This window comes from Rissa tridactyla, chromosome 8 (genome assembly GCF_028500815.1).
Source record: "Rissa tridactyla isolate bRisTri1 chromosome 8, bRisTri1.patW.cur.20221130, whole genome shotgun sequence".
NCBI lineage: Eukaryota > Metazoa > Chordata > Aves > Charadriiformes > Laridae > Rissa > Rissa tridactyla.
The window spans coordinates 39,806,926-39,834,223 of NC_071473.1; the positions used below are offsets into that span (position 1 = coordinate 39,806,926).

Here is a 27,298-nt window from a genome sequence, read left to right on the forward strand (position 1 = left end):
TTAAATAGTATTTGCACTTGGATGTAACAGAAATCACTTACCAAGTTAAAAAAACAACTAAAAATGAAACATTTCCCTTTTGCTTTATGAATATGTTTTCCGGCTATTGGTAATCAACCGGGCCCTTTACTGCTCAGTCCATAGGATCCTTTAGCATTCCCAAGTGTTACTTTACAATAAAGGCCAAAACAACTAAAGCTCTGATGGGTATCTTAAAGTTAAGAAAACTTTTTACTGCAAAATGCAATTGCCAGTAGGCAGAATGGTCAGAAGATTTATCTTTCACTCATGCTTACTGACTACAAATATATTTAATTTATTCTTATATTTGTTTAAAGCACAGGAAAGCAGAAGGCACTTTCCAGGATAGACACATTACAAGATTAAATGCATAGTTGACCCTTTTCTTTTTTTTTCTTTATGTAAACTTGCCAAGATGTTATTTCACTTGATATTTATTAATACGAGTAAAGACAATTTTAAGAATAATAAGAATTCATAAAACAAAATTCTAAAAGTTCCTATATATTTATATCTTTATTCACAACACTGAACCCTGAAAAAAGCTTTAGAAGCAAGTATGGATAAAACATACCATTACTTGTAATTCTCTGAAGAAAATCAAACAATTCTCATGGCATGCCAGCTCAGCATGCCGCATGAATGACAGCAGAGGAAAGATACAACTCCTTAATCCTGTGTCCTCAAGCAGCCATAACCTTGCAATTGCATTATCACTCTCAAAGCAGAACGATCAAAGATTTTTTTTTTTAATAAGATCAAAAGAAACCAGTGATGTCCTTCACCAGCTTACAGAGAATAAGTTACAAGCTGTGCTGAAAATACAAATTTTGCTTATTTTTACTGCAAAATCAGTGCTTGATAATACATAACATCTTTATTCCAAGAAGTTTGACAACTCTGCACTTTGTTCAAAAATCAAAGATTTTCTTTCTAATAAGCAGGTTTTCATGATGCTGGCTAGCTCTACTAGACTGCGCAAAGAACAAACTTTTCCACAGTTCAACAATATTTCAATTGCTTTAAAAGGATTTCTTTTCTTAAGTGTAATGTAAGCTTTTAACTGACAGGTGAACAACAGCAAATATTCTTGAAGTTATTTTTTAACTAGATACAAGAACATCCATTAGTTGCAATTGCATTTATCTTTAATTTGCTTTAAAGAGAAATAGGAGCAAATAATAATGAAAGACACATCCTGAAAGATCGCTGTATTTCATGCTGTAAAATGCCACTAAGAGCAGCTTCTCACGATAGGTCACCTCAAAGCACTGACACTCAACTTCACATTCTCCTCAACAAGGATACTGCAAGACTCTTTCTATACCACTGTTATCCAAAGAATTCCCCAAACTTGTATTCAAGGAAAATTTGACCATGCAGTTCTTTGCCTACAGGGCTAATCAACACTCTAACAGCTACAGAAATTTTTGTGGCATAGATGCAATGCATTTGGTACCAAACAATATTAACTATCAAAGCTCACTCTCCAGTTTTCTTTCATTAGATTTCTATTTCCGATATTTACAGAAATTAAATGTTTGTGACAACGTAAGTCCTCTCAACATACACAAACCTTCAACTTCATTCTCACCTTAGTCTCAAAAGCCAGGAGACCCACCTGATAAGAAATGGCTCTCTCAGACCCAGGAGCTAACAACTCCCAGGGCAGAGAGCTTTCAGTCTTGCTCTGACCTTCCACAGATTTTATTATAATTGTTTAGGCTTATTATGTGATGACTGCATGTGTGAAAGCAAGCCAAAAAAACCAAGTAACTACTCAAAGACAGTTTTTTGGTTTGTTTCTGAGAGATGCCACTGGTATTGCTTTTGATTTGTCCTCATCAGCAGAACTCTTGCAAAGAAAACCCACCCCAAACCGCACGCAGGAAACCTACGCAGGTCACAATTTGAGAATTGTGACAAGTGATAAACGTCCAAATATTTTCATCCGTAAATGCAAGATCTCTGCCAAAAAGTTTGGAGTCACAGAAATGCGCACATCTGAAGTAACTGACAGCTTCACCGCACACTTCCACTGCAGACTGCACACAGGAAAAACAGGGAATTTGCCTACGCAGGCCTTTACCATTTGGGGGGATTCCTGTTAAAGTTATCCTTAATCTTGCAGTAATATCGGCATCCTATTCATGATTACTACTAAAAAACAAAAGTTCTGATTATTCCTGTTTTGCATAGGTAAGTCTACCTTATGATAGCATTGTGCGGTCCCTTCTAATTTCTGGGAAGCAAAAATCCCTCTAATCTGGCAGAGCTGGAAGACACATTATCTCTTGAATTTATTATCTTAATTTACTTGAACCACTTTTGAGAAAAACACCTAAAATTTTCTAACTAGCCAGAGACTTCTTTTTCTTCCTCCTGGAAGAATAAACACATTTCACTTAGAGCTGCTCTCAGATGCTTGTAACTTTTCCTAACAACCTCAATACAGAGTTGTTATTTCTGGGAGTCACATGGCATGTGGGAACATTCTGGTTTTCTTCCAATTCCTCTCAAGTTAAACTCTACCCAAGAAAACTGCCAAAATGACGTACCAGTTGCAATACACTGGGCAAATTTTTAAACTTATTTCCACTATAAGATCCACCTTCCTCCACTCTTGAGGGGCGGAAGGGGGAAGAAACCCACATGGCATCCCATTTAAGTGAAATATCAAAATAAGGTACTTAGTAATTGCAATTACTGAGTCCTCTCCTCACTTTTCTTATATGATAGAAAAAACCCAATATTTAAATTACGCAGAAATGAAAGCCTAAATGAATACTTCTCTGAAGTGAAAACAACTGCTTATGTATTATTCGGTAACCTACTTTGACATTTCCATTCCTTGCCTCTGTAAAGACGACACTTTCAGAAGAAAATATCAACTGACTTATCTACCAAATAAGGCAAACGATGTATTATGGCAATTTTTGAAAACACTGCCAGTACCTAATTTTTCTGAAAAGTTGCAAAAGGTTAACAACACTAGTAAGCTGGCTAATGCAACTCTGCAGGGTTCCTGGAGGGTTTGTTGGGCGCTCAGGATGTCAAACACGGCCAAGTTCTGGAGATGAATGGCTTTTGCGACTCCATGTTGAATGCAATTATAAGTTCTACTCATTTTGAAATCTATATTTGAATTACCTTTTCAGGTACACTTTAAATCCATGCAACCCCTACTATATCCACCAAAGTAAAATACTATTTTGGCACACTGAATACAGTCTCTTACAGAACATTTTGGAGGGTAGAATGAATAGATAGGACCTGGAAAACACATCAACACGAGCACGTATTACTTTAGTCCTAACGATCCAATTCTGAATGTCACAAGGTGCTAAGGATGTTGCAGGGCTAAAATGCACATATGGAAAGATGGGTAGGAAGAGAAAGGAGGAAACAGCCAGGAGGTGATTATGAAGAAATTTATTTGAACTAACTCAAATCATGCTGCTCCTTCCTTAGTTAAAACAAAAGCAGCACTAGAAGACTCATTACTCATCTGGATTTTGCTAACAGTTAATAATCTGCTCATTTATTGCTCTTTCTGGAGATTCACTTGTCGCAATCACTGGGCTAAGTATATCTCTGTACCCTCCTTATTATCTTCAGGTATATGTTCATTAATAATCTCTGTCCATCAGCTAATTAAGAGCAGATTAAATAAAACAGTAGTCCATACTCCAGTAATGATGACTGTTTCAGTAACTCTAAATTACATCCGCCAGCAATTGGGCTAGCCCCTATGGAGAACAGTATTCCAAACCCAGTAAAAATACACCATATGAATGTCAAGCTCTGAAGGTATCTTACCTCCTCATTTTGCGTAGGATAACCCAACTCAAACTCTAGGAACAGAGCAGCATGCTCGTGTAACTGAAAAGCTACACCACTAGTTCAGATTCAAGAACAGTTTTTATCAAAAGCACCTCATCAATGTTCATCACCACCCTCCACCAAGACTGTAGCATTTAAAATTGTATAAAGTTCATCAATCTGTTAATTTACAGAATTAACAAAGAACACTTGGCAAACTGTCCAAAGCAAATACAGGATATCAAATTTGTTTCCACCTTCTCTTAATGCTTGCTTCACATGCATTCACTTGGATGTAGCTTATTGAGTTCCTTCCTAACACTCTACCCAGCCCACACAGGAAAGATTTCTAAATCTAACCTAAAATCAGTTTCTCTTACTCCTTAATTGCAACAACTTCAGCTAGAAGATCAAAGCTTTACACTTCGATGGAAAACTTGCAACCTCACAGCCATTCATGTTGAAACACAGTTTCTCTTCCTTCCTTCCTCTAAGGAAAAATAGATATGTATATACTCACCTTAACAAAAAGAAAAGAAAAGCTGATATCCTGTGTACAAATTTTGTTCTACTTAAAGCAACCCGCTCAAGGAATAGAGATAAGAAAAGCATACTTTGAGTAGAACTCCAAACAAAACCATAACTAACAACCTTGATAACAAAATGCCGGCAGTCACCTAGAATAGATATGAAAATAGCAGGGCAAGAAACTCTGCATGAACCTTTAAATCCTCTCCTTGTCTACAAAGACAAATTCTTCTCAATATTACAAAAAAAAAAATGCAACCCATGTTTCTTGGTAAGTATTTTAATTCTGGACATCATATATAAGCATCATTATATGAATATGTATGCCATGCAGTGTTTTTGAAAAACTGCCTATCTCTCTTCCTCCCTCTCAACTGGATGGTTTTTACCGAAATTATTTGTTTCACTCCTTTAAAGGAGTGAATTCATATCTAGAGATACAAGTATATAGACACCTGACTGGGACACAGCCATTTGGAAGACAAGAAGAGGCCATGTACTCACATCCTGTACAGTGTGCAGTGGGGCCAAGCTCAGATGTTCTCTCTGCCTTTCTTCAAAGCATCTTTTTTCACCCTTGATTTTGAAATCAAATAGCTCTTTGATATAATTTTGTCCCACATATTAAACATTCAAATATTTTTCAGTTCAGCCTGACTGCTCAATATGCCAAAATTTCTAATCATACATTCCATCTGTTTTAATTAATTTATAAGTGTAGTCTAAAAATAATTGGTAGCCTGAAATTTAATCTGAAACTAAGGTTTAAATATGGAAACAATTTCAAATAAAATTGGACTGGGTTTTGTTTAAATTAAAAATAAGACTTATTTTAGTGGTTCATATGCTTAAATTGTCATCCCCAAGTTCAAACATCGTTGTTGATATTTATTTTTTGCATCAGCTAAGAAAATGGACTAAAAACAGACTTCTGACAGTAAACAATTTAAATTAGCGGTCACAGTACAGATTAAGGGAATAAAAAGTATACATAGTCACATTTAAAGGAAACTATGCTTTCTTCTTTGCTTAGATGTAATTAGTCAGCTCTTAATACACAGCTCAAAATTATTTTCCTATTCTTTGCCACCAAGTGTCCACTTCAGGAACAACTACGATACAAACATGGAGAACATACGATATTAGTATTCACCAGAACGTCTCTGACACTCAAGTCAAAAAATAAAGATTTCGCAACAGAACTAGGGCGAGGTGTTAGAAGAAAAGCAGAGGAAGGGCCAAGAGGCAAGGAACTGAGTCCTGACGCAAGACTGCATTAGGGAGCTGACACAGGACAGAGGTAAAACAGAAAGGAGGAGCTAAGGAAGGACAGGATAAGGCCTCTGCATCTGAAACAGCTACTGCAAGTGGAGGCAAAACCCGAGTTTGAGTGTAAGGTACAGAGCAAGAAAAGGCATCTTGACCAGCATTTCCCCAAGCAATTCTTTCATGTTAAAAAAAAAAAAAAAAAAAAAAAAAAAAGAGTCAGGTGCCAACTGTAGCCCCATTAAAAAAACAGAATCAGACAACAAATGAGAGATGTAAGTCCCCAAGTGCATAGGCAAAACTTTTACAGATGAAAAAGAGGTTTGCTCTATCACCGTTCACGGAGAAAAGGAAAAAAGCCTAACCCTTCACTACCCTAATTTTTCAGCCACTTAAAGGACAACGCTCCATGTCTATATACAATTCTACCCTTAATTCTTTTTAGACATTAATTTTAGAAGGTCAAAGGCCAAAAACTGATTCAATACAATCTCAGTATCTCTACTCTTTTCATTACAATTCTCAAATTGAAACGAAAACTTAATTTAGTTACTGACTGCCAACTGTACATAAATGAAAGATGAAACACCCACTTCTTTAATATTCTTCAATATTTTAGCGACTTCTGACTTAGCAATAGCTGACTCAGGATAAGAACACCAAACTACAGATACACTTTGGGCATGCTGAGAAAAAAGAATGCCTCAATCACTACTGTTGGTTAAATCTGTTTTGCTATCATCCTTAATTTATATCCGATGCTACTACATAAACAGATTGAGTTGTTTAAGTTGTAAAACTTCGTGGCTGCAGTATCATTAACATGTTGATGTCTTTATATGAAATAATAATTTAAAAGAAAATATGACACTGCGGTGCTATCTCTTCAGCCAGAGACAAGACTACAGCATGAAGAGTGACTACAGAAAACCCCCACAGCACTACTGTTGTTTGGCTCATACGCTAAGCAAACAAAATATCCACAGTCTGTTGTGGCTTGTGTTTGTCAATGTTTGTCACCTAAGGGTACTCCCTTGGATCCCAAATTATGATGCAGTTCAGACTGCAAAGATAACTAATGTTCCTTTATCATGTTTTGTTAAATACTGACATCATCTCTGTGGTGCTGCTTGCCGTCGGTATTTTTGTCTTTGTAACTCTCAGACTGAATTATTACAAACGGCAATTACACAGATTTCCACTCAAAAGCCAAACTACAATTAGTGTACAACACAACTGCATACTCAGATGCAACCATGAAACCAACCAGTTCAGTAACATTTCACCTGCTCTCCTTAGACTTATCTGTCTTGTTTTACAGCTGCCTTCAACCTAGAAAATACTAAAATTCTTCACTGTCTTGAAGATTCTCTCTTAGTTTATTCATTTTCATGACTATGATAATTTGCTGAGGTGAGATCCTGCTACAAGAGTCCTAACGTTTAACTTGGACCACACTGTGGAGGTAGAGATCCCAACTGACCGTTATGAAAGAAATATTAACTTATACATAACTTTTGAGCCATGAGTCCATGATTACAGAGGAAGAAAGGAAGAAAGGTCTGTTTTCCATTAGTCAATATATTTTTAATAAGAGACATTTAATACGTTTTGAAAAAGCTTATGACATACACACAGGCAAACAATAATTTTTTTTTTTGGTGTTGAATGTAAGTCCACAAAGAAAATATTCACAAAACAAAATACCACACTACACCTCTGAGCTCATGACTTACAGCACACAGCTCATTTTCCTTTGCAGTATCAGAACGTTTTCAGGACTGATATGAAGAAGATGGAGTTTCCCCAGCTTGCTCACTTTGGAAAAGGACTTACACAATTCACCTGAGTTTTATTTCATTTTTTTTTTATTAATAACCCTAAAAGCCTTGAAACATGGCCAGAAAGACCAATGGATAATACAGGACCCCATTAAGAGGTACTTCACCCAGAAATACATAAGAAACCTGCTCTGCAACAGAGGCCAGAAGTTTGCAAAGTACTTTCCCAGAGTCCATTTAGATTTAAAAATAGATAAGTAGTATTATGATACAGCAGTCACATGTGGTACATTTGATCTATTTTGAGCTAAAATTAATAAGCACTTTGAGAACGTGAAGTAAATTGATATACTAATTGCTATAAAATAAGGTATAGTTTTCTCCCTGTAACAGACTTGCCAATTTAAATGTATGACTGGCGAAAACTGAAGATACACATTATTTTAAGTTACTAGAAGAGTTACTATAAGCCTACGGTAATTATGAGAAGTCACTTCACTGTACTGCAGTATGCCCAAGTCTTCTAAAAAGATAATTTTTTAACAAATATTTGCAGTTAGTTGCCAGTCTTCAGATGAAAGGTGCTTAATAGTGTCAAGTAATTTTATAAAGCTCATAATTTTTCTAAAAGCTGTACTTTCCCTAGCAGAAATGCAGAAATGGTTAAAAGCAATAGGACTTTAAGCCTGATTGCATTGCCTCTGCCTTGTTTTTCTGGAACATCGCGACTGAGAAGTAAGGATTTAGACAATCATATGACTCCCAAGTTTAACAGCCCAGATTTTCAGTGCATCAAGCCTAAGCAGGAAGGTCAACAAATACTGTGGTTTGACCTTGGATAAGAGCCAAATCGTATCTACAAAGAATTTTCATCGTGTGATACCACAGCCTGACACATTTCTGTTACTCTTACAAAACACAGACGGGTGGGCTTTTTATGGAGTTTTGAAGAGTACTTCTGAATTTAGCAAAAGAATTTCCTAATAGTTCTGGCGAGCAAAGGCAGTACATATTCCCTTCTTACAATCCCAAGTTTTCTTTTTAAACTTAAGGTAATAGCTATACAAATTGATGTCTTCTCAAAGTTTTTAATAAATTAATAAAAGATTTTGATAAATTCCTCCAACTTGAGCATAAAAATATACAAGCTACAAACTTTGCCATTGAAAAAGCTATTGTATTACCCTTATCCCTTAGATTTATTGTACGTTTGATAAATAATAAGCAGAAATTCAACTGACATTGCACAAAGTGAACTAATCCATTATCAACCAATTGCCATACTAGTTATGAATAAAGACAATAACTGACTAGTAAAACTTACTGCCTTTTTACAGGAAGACATTTACAAATCAAACTGTATAAACAAGTACTTGTCTACGTAACTTATCTCAAACAGTAAACTATGTTTTAAAACATTAATGATATTTCATATTTTGGTATTCAAAAGCATTTTAAAAAAGTCAGAATTAGCATAATGTTAGTAACCTCAGCATGGCCCTCTTACACATGCTTTGTAACAACAGACAGACACGTATTCATTTTTCCATGGACTGATACCTCTGCAGCACAGTGTACTGAAGTGCCCTGGCAGTCATTCAGGATTAGGCGGTGAAGGAAATGTAGCTGTAGGGCTCCTTGCGTAGGGTGGAAAGATCTACACAACTCTGGGAAGCAGCAGGACATGCTGATGATGAAGGCTACTGAATGCCATCCTCGAGGAGTGGGCACTATCCCTGCTCCGTGCAAGTTCCTTAAACCGTACTATTTTCAGCTGCACGTACTGCTGCTGTTCTATCCCCCGTGATGACCAAATGGTATTTGGGTGCCTGTTTCACAAAGAAGCAGCAGCAATTGTTAGCTGCCCCAGAAATCTATATAAACAGCACCTGAATACTTCAGAGGATTTCATGTATTATGTGACCCAAGAAATAAAGCCTTTATCACATCAAACACGGCTTCCTAAATAAAGGGAAACATTTTACCATCATCTCACTGTGCCTTAGTTTCCTATTCGTAAAATAGGAATAAGAAAACCCTCCCCATTTAGCGGGATGTTGTAAAGGTACATTCAGTGTTTGCGAAACAGTTGTATACTTAGATGATAATTTCTATAAAAAGCTCCCGAGGAAAAGAATAATGTTTAATAAATAAGGCAGAGAGACATGCACTGAAAATAAAATATAAATAAAACTTGCTTAATGAGTACTGCTCAATGTCCTGTGCACTGAAAGTAGAAAGACCCTTTGGGGGTGGGGGGAAGAAGGAACATATAATGCAATTTTCTCTCCTGCAACACATAGGTGCAAGGGAGCTAAAATACAATGACCCAATTGTAAAATACAATACACCCAGGATTTTAATTCTGCATTTCCTGCCTTTTAAATTTCATTTTGCACCATTACTATTTTTTCTTTCTTTCTCATTTTGATTACAGAAACTTAGAGGTTTTTAAAAAGGAAACCTAAAAGCCAAGTATCACCTTGTGGCATCATCTAGGTTAAGAGGTGGTTCATCAGCAGACCCTCCCATAAATCTCTGTCACATCAGCACAAACGGTCTCTCTCTCAGAAAAGTTTTCAAACAGAAGAATGGCAAATTTTGAAAATACTGGGTTCCTTTCATATTTATGATGACAAAACAGTCCTATTGATCTCCCTGCCTTCTTTTCAGATTTGTTCCTAATCCTTACATCTACTTTATCTGCAGTACAGTTCTGAATGGTACCCACTACATCTACAGTCACAGAATCTTACGATTCCCTAACTGGTAACAAACACAGGAATAAACCAAAGCTATACCATACCAACTTAAGAACTCTGTAATGTCAAAATTACTAAAATTTCAAGATTACTTGAACATTTCACTTCATAAAACAATGGAGAAAGCTAGGTCGATACCGAGTTTAAGAATAATTTTTTGTTCCACAAGGTGATTAGAACAGTAAGAACATAAGCAGTGAGGAAACTACTGTTTCATTTTATTCTCTATCTAGTATTGCTAAACTTTTAGTAACGTATCAAGTCAAGTAACTTTCACATAGAACTTCAACAGAAAATAGTCTGAAGTGATGGGTGTGTGTTATTGTACACATTCAAATCTGAACAAAAACATAACAGAGACATAAAACTAATCTGGCTGAAACAGACTTAAGATAGAAAGACAGCTTGAAAAAAGGTGCAAGAAGAATCGTAAGCAGAATACACAGGAATAAGAGAAACAAGTTCAATTCCTTAATAAAAACCTTCCCCATCTCCCCATGATGCTGATTTTAATTTGCCCAAGGAAGGAATCCTCCAATTGTTATCAGAGCTCTATGACCATTTCTTATGGTTTGAAGAACCCACAACAATTTACCGTCATTTAGACAATTATTCTATCACCCAATGAGCCCTCACCACCTGGGAAGGGGAATCGTGAAACACAAGGAAACCCGAGGGCTGAAATATAAACAGATTGAATAGAGTAATACTAAGTAATTAACATTAATAATATGAAAGAACCAATATTGATCCTGATGCCAATACAAAATATGCAAGGATTATACCCAGGGTCCAACACCAGGGCAAGAAGTTCTCTGGATCACAGCCACCATAGAAGAGAAGAAACTTCTCAGCAAGCTCTCTAATTTATATGGAATGTGATGTTCATGGTATGAAACAATCCTGTTGGCCAGCTTGGGTCAAGCGTCCAGGTCTTGCTCCTCCTTGTCCCTGCACCTGGCGAGCTCGAAAACACTGAGACCTTGAAACCCGCAAACCACAGCTGGCTATAAAGTAAATATCTTCACCAATTCAGACACTAGAGTCTTCTAAAAATGCAGTTTTCCCTCGCACTAGAAAAGACCTTACTGAAAAGTAAAATTACTGAAAGACAAATTAAACTTGTATTCATTTCTAAGCTGACTCCATTCATCGACAATAAAGGTCTGACAGAACTGGAAAAGTTGCACCAGAATCTTTTTAAAGCTTATAAATTTATACAAGAATTGCAAACTTTCTTAGCAGCAAGAAAGCATCAGTTTTGCAAAATAAACTGACACACTGCATATCTGGTGGCATGTGACCACAGACTCCAAGAAGCAGTTTCCATAGAGAAAGCATATATTGGTATTTAACTGCCCAGGAAAGGAAATGGATGTTGAAAGTTCATGTTTTATCTTGTTGATATAAACAATAATCCATAAATCAAAAGCAAGGAAATATGACGAGGTAGTACAGCAAAAGAATCTTCAGGACTGCACGTATCACTACAGCTGTAAGTCAGTCAAGACAGAAAACACCCACGCTGCTTACACAAATGCACATCACTACCTACTCGACCTGAGCTGGTCACCTGTTCCCATCATCCACGCACCACTTGAATAGAAACAGGTGAGATGCTGCTCTCTGCAGATTATCTCGATTCAATCTCAGATATTTACAAAGAATGCATAAAAGCCTACCTCTACAAAGAAGAAACGAACCTAAGTAGTCCATAATAAGGCTTCTTTAGCCATGCTCAGACAAAAGATACCTTGCTACATTTTTCACAGGCCACGTTCCACTGTTTGCTCAAACTGTATCTGGGGCTTTCTTGCTGGGTCTTTGATTCCCCTTTCAGAAACACACATACACACACCTTTACCAAATGATATCCAGCTACACTTCTCAATTGCTATAGTTCTCATTCCTGAAATATTTCACCAGTGTGATGCCTGTTGGTTTTTTTATATTTGAAAATATTAATTTCATTGGTTTGAGTTTTGGTGGATTTTTTTTTTTTGTTTGTTTTATTTCACAATAATAGGAAAGCTGCATTTCCATCCTTCCCTTGCACTGAAAATTTATCCAACCCATACTACCACAAATGCGACAGCAAGAAGGGGCAGCAAAAGAAACATCTCCACAGGGTTTGATTAATCGTATTTTTATCAGGCAAACTAAGATACCAAAACCAGCACTGAAATAACGTAATCTTTAAGCTAAGCAAATTTTAAGTAATATCAGTACTTAAGAATACTAAAATGCAAAGTTTTTAATCTGAAATAGACACCAGTGTTTACCACTTAGAACATCGCTATTACCTGAAATATGAGATAAAAATATCTTCTTGAAATACAAAGAGTTAAAAAGTCCCCCATGACACCTTGTTTCAACAAGATGTACACATCCTCTTTTTTTATAAGTGGAAATGTCTTCCTGATTACCTGAAGAGGTGCAGGATTTGAGGGGTAAAGTTCAGCAAGAATGACAATCTTGGCAGCCTGTGGTCATTTCTACACTAAATTTTAGAAGACAAAACAGAAAGAGACAGACACGTGGTACATAAACACCTGTTGGCAGGAATGATACACCCCAAATTCAAAATATTTTCTTTCAGTGAGAACACTAATAGTGCTTGTAATTAAAATCACTTGATGGAAAGAACTTAACAGAAAATACTCTTCAATAAAGGAGATACATTTTTTTATGTTGCTACATATACGAAAATAGAAACACTGAATCAGGACAAACTGTCTTGATACTCATAAAATAATTTGTTCATAAGCTAGACTCTCTTTGTTAATAAATCGCCAAGTAATACCGCATCACGCAACTTGAATTAATGAAAATGTTGTACTTGCATTGTCTAACAAAACACAAGAATATTGGATTTCACTGTAAAAAGCTTTTCAGTTTCTTAAAGTGAAAAGGACTTCTTAAAAATGCTTTTGTTAAGAGGCTAAAAAATTCATTGAGGGAAGAAAAAAAAATTAATTGTACCATACTAGCATGAACAAGCACCAACAGAAGGAAAGCAGATCCCTTAGTCATTAGTGAAATACTTTAAAAAATACATGACTTTGAACATAAATGTCCAATTTTTTTCTACCCTTAACCAGACAACCAAGTTACAAAATACAACTACCTCACCACCACCACCACTAGACTGCCAGTGGTTTATGGTGTATTTACAACGAGGCTACATATCTACCATTATCTTCTGATTGAAATTACTGCTGTTTGGAATAGTAGTATCATCCATACATTCTGAGAGTCAAATGAAAAAATAAAAAATTTCTGTAAGAGTATAAATATTTCAAATACACTTTATTCCCTTTTATATAAATGAATAAAGTATATATACCTGACTAAAAAAACCCCACAACATATTAAAAGCCCTTCCCTTGAAACAGGCTTATTATTTTGGTCACTTTGGACAAAACGATGACTAAGATGTGAATGCAATAACTGGTCATCATCTCCACTCTTTTGTGCATTTACCTGAAAAAAGGTAAACTGATCTCCAATTTCCTGTAGTATCTTACATAACTCTACAGAATCTTCATGTATATTACAGAATTTTAAGTTACGAATACATGAATGCTTTGAGCTGTTAACTGTTGATACATTAACTACTATTTCTTCCCATTTTTCTAACTTTAACTCAAATATATCAGTCAGCAACATCATATTTGTCAAAATACAATAAAGTATTTACAAGCAATGGTCTTACCTAGAGCATAATTATCTTTTTTATAATAAAACTGTTATCCTCCTTCTCACTTTCTCTAACCTGAAAAAATCACGGGGGGGATGGGGGGTGGGGAGGTGGAATTGCTGTTCAGAGATTTTCCTTCCGTTAAGTGAATTCCATCTGCACGTACAGTATATGCATACCTCATTATAAAGAAGCTATAAATATTAGGCTACTGTTATGACTACGTTTTTGCCTTCTTAAATTGTAACAACTTGAAGGACCAGATTTATATCTGCTTGCAGGTCCTCTTTCAAAACTGTTCTAATTTTGATATCTCTTCTTAAATACTATCACCACTGAAGAAGTACTTGAGAAGAACAATTATCTGGAAGTACTTTTTAAACAGCAACAATGTCTAGTTCTAAGCACAGTATTTTAGTACTTCACATAGCAGTTCTCTAAGTTCAGTTCTAAATTATCCAACGCTGTGACAATTAAGCTGTGTTTAGACCACAAAACCACACCAGTAAGAACAGACATCTATAAAAATGAAGTATTGTTTTCGTTTGTGATTCCAGATTGTCTCCTATTAAAGGATACAGCAAAGTGGTTGCTGCTGCAGCAGACAAGTAATTATGATTCGGATAACCCTCCTCCAAATACATAAAGAAACAAGAACCTCCCAAACGGTAACAGATGTCAGCAGCATCTGCAATTTAATCTTTCATGAGAGAATACGCTCTGCCATATGATGAAACACCAGAAAAAACTGAGTGCTACCTTTTATTCAGTAGATCTTGATGTAACCACAAATGGGGAGATTTACTGTTTCATCATATTCTTGGAGCGCAAGTAAAGGTCCAACAGCCTCTTGTCAGTGAGGGTCCCAAAGAAGAGTAACATTAAGAGATTCATGTAACAGCAGATGATCAGACCTGTTTTTCTACCACATCAAGAAGTTAATGCTCCTTATTATGAATAAATAGAAATTGGGCTTTTGTGTGTGTCAACAGTTCTTTTTTTTTTTTAATTTTTTTTTTTTTAACACACAAAACACTAGTGCACTTCTGTGTTTTGCAAGAGGAAAAATATTCCTCATGGTATAATGCTATTGCTGCTACCTATATCATTAATAAATACTTCATAGGGACTAATAATAGTATTTATTTATTCCCTTGCATCTTCCTTCTTCAGTATTTACTACTACAACTCTCAGAAAACTGCCAATATTGTGTCTTACACCCCTAATACTGAATATATTCCGTCTTTTGTAACTCAAGAATCCATTTTCCCCAACGTCACTAAATGTCTCTCTTTTTTCATGATTAAATATGCATTCAACGAGAAATCAAAATTGCTTTTCATATAACTCTTGCCCTCTTCAGGCCATCCAACCACCACCACGCCATTTGAGAGAAATCCAAATTCTCAACACTGCTCTATTTCTCATAAATGTACCTGATCTCTGTTCTCTCCTCTCCAACTTGCAGTCACTTTCTATAAACCCCTCTCAAGTGCTGCAAAAGTAACACTCAATCTCAAGAGACTTGCTTTGCTACTCAGCTTCTCTATAACACGTCATAGAATCACAGAATATGAGGTTGGAAGGGACCTCATGGATCATCTGGTCCAACCTTTCTTGGCAAAAGCAAGGTCTAGACAAGATGGCCCGGCACCCTGTCCAGCTGAATCTTAAAAGTGTCCAGTGATGCACAATCCACCATTTCCCTGGGGAGATTAGACTCACAGAATCATTTAGGTTGGAAAAAACCTTTAAGATCATCAAGTCCGACTGTTAACCTAGCACTGCCAAGACCACCGCTAAACCATGTCCCTCAGCACCACATCCACACATCTTTTAAATACCTCCAGGTGACTCCACCGCTTCCCTTGGGCTGCCTGTTCCAATGCTTGATGACTCTTTCGGTGAAGAGATTTTTCCTAATATCCAATCTAAATCTTCCCCTGGCACAACTTGAGGCCATTTCCTCTCATCCTATTGCCTGTTACTGGGGAGAAGAGACCAACCCCCATGTCGCTCCCACCTCCTTTCAGGTAGTTGTAGAAAGTGAGGTCTCCCCTCGGCCTCCTTTTCTCCAGGCTAAACAACTGCAGTTCCCTCAGCTGCTCCTCATAAGACTTGTTCTCCAGACCCCTCATCAGCTTCCAGTGGTTGATTGTTCGCATTGTGAAAAATTTTCCCTGTGTCCAAGTCCGAAGGGACTGCGTGTGAAAGGCCTGCGTTTATATGCTTTCCATACTGAACATCTACTACTCTCTTTTCCCAGCCACTGAGTTTTGAGCTAGTCCTCTTAACAACAAGACTGGCAGTGAAACAAGTAAGTTTGCATATATTAGTGGAAACAAATGAGTCAATTTAGTTGGTGGAGAAAATTACAATGTTCTGAATAGAACTGTGGAAAACCAGCCAACTACTATTTTCTGTTTGGGATTATTTTCACACAAAGAAAGACAGAACTACCACGAGTTATCTTTTGAAAGAAAGGGCAGTTAAGGCTACAAACTTTTTCACTTTAAATGAAAAATACATCCTGCAGAATATTGGTTGTCTTCACCATTAAGTGGAAAACTCAGTTCAACTGCAGAAGGAGATAAATGCCAGAGATGCCTTCATTTTTCTTGTTGAAGATCATACTAGATTTGCAGTGGTTACACCTCTAGCCTTACTGTATCATATAGTCTAGCTTCGATATCTCGTTCCTTCACATCTCTCATTGTGCTACTGCACAGATCTGCATGTCTCTCTTCTTCCTCCTGTCACTCCCTACTCACTTGCTGTATCTAAAATGAGTGTGCACCTATTAGTCGTCTTCCAGTTTTATTTGTCCTAAAAAATACTTGAATACATTCTGGAGTAATTAAAAATACGAAGAGGAAGGCTGGTGATCCTGTCAATAACTTTGTCAAAATAAATTTTGCTCTGATGACCATGAGGGCAATCACATTTGACAGAACTAAAATGTTACAAATACTATTTTAGTCTCAGTAGTACGCAAAAATGGACAACTTTTGCTTCTAGTATTTGAGAATGGCATGGTGATGCACATCATTACAGACATCAGTCAGCAGCACCTCTACTTGAAGCGAAGGCTGCAAAGAGCCCATCAAATTAAAAACCATCTCAGGTTAACACATCTAAAAGCTTAGACCAACACCGTGAGACACTAGCATTTCCTCCTCCCCTTCAATAAAATGCTTAGTACCTTTTCTTCAGTGGCAAAATCCACTTACAACGTTTCAACCTTTCCTTCACATCCCTCCTTTGTATCAGTCCAACACAAGATGGGGCCTTGAAAGTGGCCCATGAAATTAATGGGTTAAAACAGCAGAGCCTGGCAGGAGCAAGGGTTGTAACCATTTGGGTGACACTTCAGAGCAGTCCGCAAACAGCTGTATCAGCACAGGAGGAGCAGCAAATTGCAGCTGCAAGGAGAGCAGCAGGGGTGATCAGGGCAGGAATTCTTCAAGTCAGCTTTACTGCCAAAGAAAACCAGTCATGTAACTATTCTGTAAGCGGCAAGTTGAAGAAAGTTTCATAATTACAGCCTCAAACCTCAAGCTGGAGACAATACAAACATATTTTGTTTTTTTCTTCAAAGAGCATCCTACCAGCTAAAAACAGGTTCTACTCTGAAAACACAGCTCTTGCCATGCAGAAACTATAAAATTGCTTCTAAAAGAGGTCCTGAAAAAACATTCTAAGTAATGCCAACAAATAATTGTAGCTATAACTGGTTTAGAAAATCAACCACATCATCATACAACACTGTCCTATGGCTGAAAAGCACAACAGTTATTTGGCCAAATTATGTTCTATATTCCTGCTGTCAATTACTTAGCAAATGCTTTTCTTTAATAAATGACATAGTTTCAAGCATCTGCTTAAAAAAAGAACAAACAAAACAAAACCCAAAATCCAGCATCACCAAAAAACCCCCAACTCTTCTGAAGAAAACAACTTTGTAAAATCAGTGTAGCTCCTGAAAATAGCAAGCTTCTAAAGAGACACCATCCAGTAAAAAAAAGAAAATGCTGTTTGAAGGAATACAGGTAGCACCTACAATTATCATGACAGATATCAGACAAAAAGTACCGCCTTGGTACAGAAAACAACGGGCTTCTTCAGTGCCATGTAAAACTGTCTTACATCTGACCGCAGGAAAACATAAGAGAGGACTGCAAGGAACAGAGCTAAGTGCAAAAAGAAGATTAGGACTGTAGGTAAACAAAGGACTCCACAACCGGTATCAAAGGAAAACGCTAAACTATACAACATGCCAAGTATACCTGGCATCTGTGGCAGAACCAAAATAGGGAATGTGGCTTTGGGTATCTGGCATGAAGCTCATCACTGGTGCCCTGACCTGCAATGCCACCTCTACAGCAACAGCGTAACTCCAGGTCGCAACACTGAGGGAACTGTAACACCAGCAGAACATTGTTGTCCCTGTGATACATACCTGCTTCCCCACACAGTATTGCAATAGGCTTCATGACATCCAGTTCATCTTCACGCCTTGTCTTGGAAAATTCCACTATGCACTCGTACTTCACTTTCTCACCTTTTGCCCTGCCCAGACAGCAGGAGACATGATCTCTTTCTATCAGAAGAGGCAAGATGCCAGGTGGACCAGCTTGTACTCTGGGCTAAATCCAGAGCCCAGCCAGGAAAAATACTTTAAAGAGATGGGCACATCCATACTGCTGCTGATGGGCTCCTGAGAGTTTAGCTCCCTCTGGGATAAGATGGAACACACATGTGTGCCATGGCCCACGTGGGACAAGTGGCAACCCCTCCTCCAGCGTCTCTAAAACCTCTTACTAACATGCTCTTCACTCACTTTTATATTTATACACTTCCCCTCTAAGACTTTACATGACAGCAGCCTTCCAGTACCTAAATGGGGCCTACAGGAGAGATGGGGTGTACTCTTTATCAGGGAGTGGAGCGATAGGATAAGGGGTAATGGTGTGGATGCCCCATTCCTGGAAGTGTTCAAGGCCAGGCTGGATGGGGCTTTGAGCAACCTGGTCTAGTGGGAGGTGTCCCTGACCATGGCAGGGGGGTTGGAACTGGATGATCTTTAAGGTCCCTTCTATGGTTCTATGCAGGCTCACTTCATCAACTCCACCGGCTCTGACCAAGCTGCAACTAGGAGTTAGAAACTTCACAAGGTGACCCTGATACCCATGGCATCTACTTTCACCTTCTTGGGCAGAGCATCTCTGGCCAGCGTTCATCAGCTCCCTCTTCCCGGACCGGAGAGCATGGACAAAGACCCAGACCAAACTCTGCTTAGTGTGCCCTTTGGCTCCCTGTTTTCACATTTTTTGACGCACACTCCTCCTTCTTTTACCAGCTGTTGCCTGGTTTCTCTCCATTCTCTTTTTCTGTAGTACCTCATTCTCAAGGAGGGCTCTAATGTTTTATAAGGAATAAACTGTAATCCATCTCTAAGGAAAAAGCCAACAGAAACAGTGGCTCAAAATGACTACTTAAGAAAAGCAAGAGGAGGGCAAGCATAGGGCACTTCTCACTTGCCATGCCACACACAATTCTACAGATCATATCCTCTATCTATTCTAGATAGAAGAGATGTCACTTACATAGTAATTCTTCATATGGAAATAATTCACTACCTTTTGCCATCCCTGCCAAGCTTTTCCTGAGTGTTCACCTTGGATGCAGCATGTTTGATATGTGTGTCACTTAAAAATGGTAACAAATGTTACTCAGCAGTGAAAACAGAGGAAGAAGAGAACCCCAAACTGTGGACACATTCAATTTGAAGTTCAAATATGTTCTACCTTGGAGTTCAATATAAAAAAACCTAAGTTAATATGCAAATGAAATAAAATTCTGTATTTTAATACTAAATGAGCAGTTGGATAATGATGTAGGTAGAACAGAAAGAGCAATCTTTTGGCAGAAAGCGTGTCATAACAATAGACAAAATTTAGATAGAAACTGAGCTGTTCTTAGGTATTAGAGCAATCTGTGAAAAACTGAAGGTAATTTGGGTTTTGTGTCAGTTTTGCATCTGATCGTTAGTCCTCAAGAAATTTAAAGAAGAAAAAAATCTGCTAATTTGCAAAAGAACCAGCAGACATCATACAAACCATTGCAAAGCACTACACACCCTGAACCTCCCAGGTGATTCCACATCCCATGAAGCTGCTGCAGACTTGCACTAATTGCACAACTTACTTGTTTTGCAATTTGATTTTCATATAGGCCATTAAATTAAGCAAAATTATTTAGCACCTTTTTTCACTCTGAAGTTCAGTTCACATAAACAAGTACCTCTAAGATGTATATTTTTAAGGCAATGGAGAGGAACGGGTTTGAGCACGGGATGCAGTGTTGCAGTCTGCTGTTTAGGATGTTTAACCAAAGCAGAATACCAGTGCTGGGATCTGCAGTGCATGCATAGTCTGGATTTCAATGAGACCCCCCCCTTCTCATCGCTCAAGTTTTCACAAGGACCAAATGTATGACTGAGGCATTGAATTTTTAAAAGCTGTCTGATATAAAATAGTCCTCGACAAGTCAATGAAAACATATCTCCTTTCATCATAATGACACCTGTTAGAAGGAAATACCACGATCTTTCAAGTTGATTTGGCATGATTTTAGCTATGTAAGGCTTTTTCTTTCTCTCTCTCTCACCACCCACCCTGTTTTTCAATGAGAAACCCTGATTAAAACCTCTGGGCTCCACATTAATCTATGGACCAGTTAAAAAAATGCTTGAATACAGGTAATTTGCATTAAAACCTTTGTGTTAATGATAGACTTTGGTGCAGTTAAGTCACATTTTTCCCCTGTGCAAAGTAAGGCTAGATTATCATATGCTTAACAATTAGAATTTAAATATACAATAAACCTATTACTGTTACCTGCTACAAGACAAACAAAGGATTTCAGACTGTCTAATATCACAGTAATCAAAACTAACCTTAATTACTATTACAATGCACCTGCTGGTGTATCTGAGTACATACACCCTTAATTATGTCATTTCATGAGAGGGAAGAGCAAATGGATTCTCAGCACGGGAAAAATAACAGTCTTTCCTATCTTGAAAGTTTCTTTCTCCGTGCCAGAAATGCAGCTTCCTTTGTTTTTAGTTTCTTGAACCTCACTGCAGCTGTGGAAGTCTGTGGGTTTATAGACAAGTGCTAACAGCAAGTGCAGTAGGTTAACAAGTACGTACTTGCTGGAAGTAGCTTAACTTGAATGAAATAAAACATACAAAAAGTTCCCGACGTCCTCTGTTTAAACATCGCAGTATTTTACCAAAAGGATAAAAGTTTAGAAGAGGCAGAGGGATAACAAAACTAACGCTTACCTTTACAAATCGCCCACCAGATTAGATATTCATTCATCTAACAATGTGTTGAAGGAGGATTTTCTGTGCCTCTTGTTTTAACATCACAGGTAAGACATCTTACTATTTCAGTGTTAGTCTATCACACAAATACTGTAGCTCTCAGAAGAAACAGTCAGTGCAAGGTAAAACAGTAATTCTCTGCCCTTCCTATGGAGAGACCTTGGCTCAAAATGCTCATCAGGCTTTCTCTGGTAGAGAACAGCTATGTCATGGAAAAGATTTTTGCTGTCTCAGAGTCTGGAGACCCATTTATCTCTAACATGCAGAGTGTATTTATACACCTCTAAGATTTTCTGAAAGATTTTCTAAAACACTCAAAGCTATAGATAGATGATATCCCAACATAAAAAAAAAACCACTGCAACCAAACTGGTTATTTAGTATGAAATCACAAAAATTGTGACTTTTTAAAAACAAACAAACCCAAAACAACAAGGCCATTCCACACCTTTACTACATGGTAAAATGTTAAGTAACTCACACAGCTAGCCTAACCCTTACTACATGTGTATCTATCCAAAACTCATTATATCACAAGGTACCAAGCCCTCCAGGATTACAGATGAACCCCTCTGGGCAGTGAATAGTAGAAAACAATTTAACGAATGAGAAAATGATCGAATAAAACAAAAACTTTGGCACATTTCTTATTTTGAATATCAAATATTCACAAAAAGATAACTGAAACTAAATACAAAATGAAAAAAAATAAACAAAAAACTCTTCTAAAATATTATTGTCTTAAAGATCCATATGGTAAGTGTGAAGATGAAAAGAATTAATTTTTTTGCTGTCTTTTCTCTGTCTTCATATAACTCCAAAACCTTTAAAAAGCTCAGTCCAACTGCTAGGTGCTACATCGCTCACTAAAAACTTCAAGCCTTGAAGTAACTCATTATATGAATAAAGGCAGATGGGAAAGGGGTAGTTTGCAGTAATAATTTTTCCAAGAAGTTAGTAGGGTGAGGTCTTTGGAAACTGTTGAGTTAATGTAAGGGTTCAATGCTAAGAAAAGAGACTCCTTTTTCTTGCCACCTCACTATTTCATTGCCCACAGTGCTTTCATCGCTTCCTTTGCATCTGTCTCTTGCCATCTGACACCTCAGTGAATTGATTTGGCGTGCAAAATAATTATAGATAACCCAAAGCGATAAAAAAACCCACATAGTTTCCCAGCCATATAAAACAGCTTATCAATGAATCAGAAAAACACTAGAACTGCGACCTGTGAAGGGTCTAGGAATAAAAACGTATTTTTCAACAATACAAGCCACCAGATGGGATCAGCTGTTTTGTGAAACTTTACTCTTAGTGGATGTTGTTTTGCTGTGACCCTGAAGAAACAGCAAGCAGGACGCCAGAGAGACAAGAGGCTCAACCAAGCACTGAAGAGACTGTTGTCTACCAGTGCTGATCCCAAACACCGTAGGCAGGGCTACCCCAGTGTCTTCCTTCTATCTTCCTGCACAGCAACATACCCTCAAATTGCTTTATCCCAATTCTCCTGCTACACAAACTACTAGTCTCACTTTCGTCTTGTATTTCCCATCTGTCTGTACTCACCTTATTATCCAAAATAGAACATGTGGGTTTCGGAGAATAAATTGTCTGGTTTGTGTTTGTACAAGCAAAATGGGGTCCTGATTCACAACTAGCCCTCCTGAACATCAGTATAACACAAATAAATAAAATTACAGAGGAATGCGCGCAACCCTTTGCCAACCATAACAGAGGAAGAAAAATAAAAGGAAAAAGGAGGGTGATTTTATCTTTCAGTTTTGCAACTCCTTAGACAACACATTTCTCACTTACCTCCTCACAGCTCCACTGCTACTTTGTCCTCTCTCCCCTTCTCCAGGAAGCATTTCTATCTCACAGCGTAGAAACCATGTGTGGTAATAAAAGACTTGCAGCACAGCCTGAGGCCACAGCACCACAGCTCTCCTTTCGGCAACAGCAGTAGGTCAGGCAGCCCCTATTTTGTGCGGGCTATGCATTCTGCCATAGCCCACCCGCAGTGGTACCACCATTAGCGTAGCTGCAGTGAACTGGATCAGGAAGCCAACCCAGGTTAACTAAAGTCCCTTCTGCTTTCCCTTTTCTGCAGGGTTATTTTTAACCTAGATCAATCTCAAATTCAGTCCACCTTGTTGTCTCATAAATAGTTGCTCCAGCACCCTTGAGGGCACAGAGGCAGGAAAAAAGTGGTAGGGGACAGAAAAGCAGAAGTGCAACTGAAAGAAGTGCTTATGAAATAACACCTTAGACCTGTAACAAAGACCAAGCTCGAGAGCAGCACTGCAGGGCAGACTCTCTGCCAAGTTTTAGCCCTAAGTTTCACAAGTTTATAAGAAAAATCCACGCTGACTCAAGGATCCTAACACTGAAAACTCTGCAAACTTAAATGACCAGGAGCATTGATTAAAAAAATACACTCTACTTGGATCTGATCCAGAACCCACCTTCTCTGTAGCAGAGACAATATCCTTTATTAAACTACCTGCTGTAATTTAAAAAAACAAAGCTTCTGGGCAAACAAGGCCTTCATCATGTCTATAGTGAGGATGCAGGCAAAACGCACAAAATCTGACAGCCATCCAAAGGCCTTTCCACAGCTCTGTCCAAAGGAGAGATGTGTCAGTTACGGAAGAACTTAACCAACTAGAGACAACTCCCTGACAGCCAGACACACAGCAGGTAGCACAGCCCCCGGCTCAGGCAGGGCAGCCCGCGACACCGTAACTTGCAGCATTGTGTCCTTACAGTTCTTCCACTTACTTCTCTGTCCACATGCGTCTCCCCGTACCAATGAGATAGTTAACTTTTCCAGCACAGACGCAGCCTTAATTACACTAAGGAACTGCATGACTGTTGCCAAAAATATGAGAAATCTGAGTATTTTTCAAGATAGTATTTTTGATTGTGTCATTTCTACAAATGTGGATATATGGGTAAGTGAATGAACACTAAAGAAAACCAGTGACAAGGGAATATCAAGTAATTTAAAATATTCTGTCTTTAAAGCAGTCTAAGCCTATAATAGAGGCCTAACTACAACAGCTAAATATGTAAACTAATTTATCACTTAGGGGTCCCTTCTGACCTTTTGTTATGCTACCAGGTGGCTATCATTTACTGACCGATAACCACTCTCTTTGCTAGTCCAAGCTGTGAATAAGCATTTTGGTTTTAATTAAAGCAGAATTTTCAGATGGTGCCTCTTTTCACATGGTGCATACTGGTAGTCTTACACTGGTGATTACAGCAAAGGAATTTTTAGATATTTCTTCAGCAAGTAATTATAACTACTTCTGATTTCCAGATGAAGGCGTTCCATATTGCTGAAACCTAACTGATCAATAGTGAGGCAAATCAATCTCAAAAATATAAGGAAAGAAGCTTTAAATGCACTGTTTAGAGATGTTATCCATACAGTCCATTCCAGATCACTGGAATATATATTGTTAATTACTCTTTATACAATACATACTACAGCTGATGTTCTAAAATGTGTAAACAAGGCTCTAAAAGCTATCCATTTCAAGATCAGAGAGCATAAACACAATGAGCAAAAGAAAAAAGACAACAGCTGTTGAACAAAACTACACTCAGATCAAAAACACCGAAACAAGGGTCTCTGGAAAAGTGACAGGGAATCAGCAAGGTTGGAATAGTAACGGACACGGAGCTTTTCACCTCTACTTCACCAATTTTAATTGAATCAATGTCAGCAGTGACAGAGCTTTCCCTCCTCTAGTCTTGGCAAGAAACAAACTTCTGGTCTCTTTTGGTCCTCAAGGAGTAAATACAGCAGAATGACCCAGCACTGAATGCACATGAAAAATAGGGGGGGGGGGGGGGGGGGGGGGAATCTCAGTTCTAAGAAATGCCCCCTGAGGAAGTTAAAATCTACTGGCAAAGGAAAATTAAGAAGGCTGCATCTTCCTGTCAAGCGCATTTCACAGGAGCACTACTTACAGAATAATTATAACAGTTAAAAAGAGGAGAATTGACTATAATAGGAACTCTGACATACTGAAGATACTGTAGTGGGAACACTTTGAGGAGGAGGAGGAGTGAATGAACATAAAATTCACATGCAGAATACACATCACACATGCTGTACTCAGCTATTTAAAGACCACAGAAGTTGAAGTTAGTGAAGTCATGTTAGATTAATAAATTCCTAATGCACTGGAAGCTGGAGATCTCACTACTAGGTAAGAAGATATGTGTAAAGAATTATGTTTTGAAAATCACGTATAGTTTAATTTTAAACATACATTTTAAGAGCAATTTACTACCACATATTGCTACAGGAAAAGCAGCAAGGACCATCTGAATCCTGGTTAATGCCTCAAAAGCCAAACCTGTGTAGTTTCAAGATCTACTGCAGTAAAAGAAAGTACACAAGTCTTCCAGTCACCAAAGAGTGTATTCTAGTCACCTGGTCTCTAATCCAGTTTGGTGATTAAAAAGAAAGAGACAATAACACAGCTAAGTATTCTTGAATCTAGGGAAAAACAAAACAAAACAAACAAAACACCAAGTGAGATTACTATTAATTTCTAACGAAGTTTCTTGCTGTTATGTGTGACATTACCTTGCATATCTAAAGGGGCAAGTAATTCAGAACCATACACAGTAATTACTTTAAAAATCTGTATTATTGAGTTATCTGAAGAAAAAAACTCCAAAGCTTTCTACAAACTTTACAATTTGAAGGGCTGACATTCATTCCTGTTTAGAAAACAGTCCTAGTAAAGTTAAAATATTCCTGTCTCATATAAAAGCAGCAATAATCTTGAAAGTAACAGAACTGCTCGCTGAATTAAAAAAAATACTATGTGACCTTTTTTAAACTCAGAGATGTGTTGTAGTTATGTTCCTTTTACATTGTGTGTTACTTTAACAAATTATTCCAAGATAATGAATATTAATAAAGCTAACATTTTCCTACATTAACTGCAACAAGTTAAGGTAGACTCCCTGGGTTGGTTTTTTTTTTTTTTTTAAATGTAATTTACCACACCTTGACATTTTTAACTCATAGACTGCAGAAGAAGTTTTCTCAGCTACTGTAAATTGAGCGGCTGGAAAAAACACCAAACAATGAAGTGTACAATGAAATCACTATTAGAATGAGGGACCAAACTTAGAGAAACTTTTGTCTTAGAGACTTTGATCAAACTTAGAGAAATTGTCAGACAACTGACAATTGTGTCTCTTGACATTTCAAATGAAAAATACTTATATTATTATTATTTTAAAAGACCCTAAGAATTTGTAGGCTGCTGTGCCCTGTGCAAAACCGTGAGCCCATTTAAAACAGGTACAGAACCCTCGAGCTTCTCCTTATTAAAGATCACTGTTAATTTTGGTCCTCCAAATCAAAATCCAGTGTATATTAGGAGAACCTGGAACAGAAAGGAATAGAAAACAAACCCTAACAGACTACACTGAAGCTTTCCACCTTCTGTATTTATACACCGGCATCTTGCCCTCCCTGCTATGCCAGCCTGATTCACTTTGTTGGTGGCTAAGCTTAAGAAACCTAACCAGCATCCAGACTTCATTCACCTGCAACTTCTGCCTAGAAATACTCTGAAACATTTGCTACATTCTACTGCTAGTGTTCACATACAGTTGGTTTTATTCCTCCGAGTGAAGTAACAAGTACTGAAGATATTTGAATCTACATGGAAAGCTAAAATAAACAAGAAGAATATAAGGGCCACGGTTAGGTGAACAGCATTTACAGTGCAGACCACAGACAGTGAAAGAGGTCTCAAATTACACTTCATGAACTAGTAAGCACAGTTATCAGTGGAAGCTGCGTTACCCTTCATTGTTCTTTCAGGGACCTTAGCATGTCCTTGATCCACACAATACCATACGCTCCATGCGTGGATCAAGGGTATAACATCCCTTTTACAAGTCAAACCTGGATATTTTTCTGTTATCACTTCATAAAACTTCATTTTCAGTGTCCTGAGGTTTGGAATATGTGCTACTAAGGCCACT

At 37.7% G+C, this 27,298-nt stretch overlaps 1 protein-coding gene across 2 annotated transcripts in view; it reads right to left on the reverse strand.

Annotated features, from left to right (window-relative positions):
• The window catches only part of PRKACB (protein kinase cAMP-activated catalytic subunit beta), a 76,079-nt gene that overhangs the window by 46,686 nt on the left and 2,095 nt on the right, over positions 1 to 27,298 (reverse strand). The window contains exon 1 of one of the 2 annotated variants that reach the window (XM_054210562.1): positions 23,087 to 23,688. The exons of the other annotated variant lie outside the window; for it this stretch is intronic. The gene's annotated coding sequence lies outside the window, so the exon portion shown is untranslated. Of the gene's footprint in view, positions 1 to 23,086; positions 23,689 to 27,298 lie in introns of those variants that run through there. 2 annotated transcript variants of the gene reach the window in all.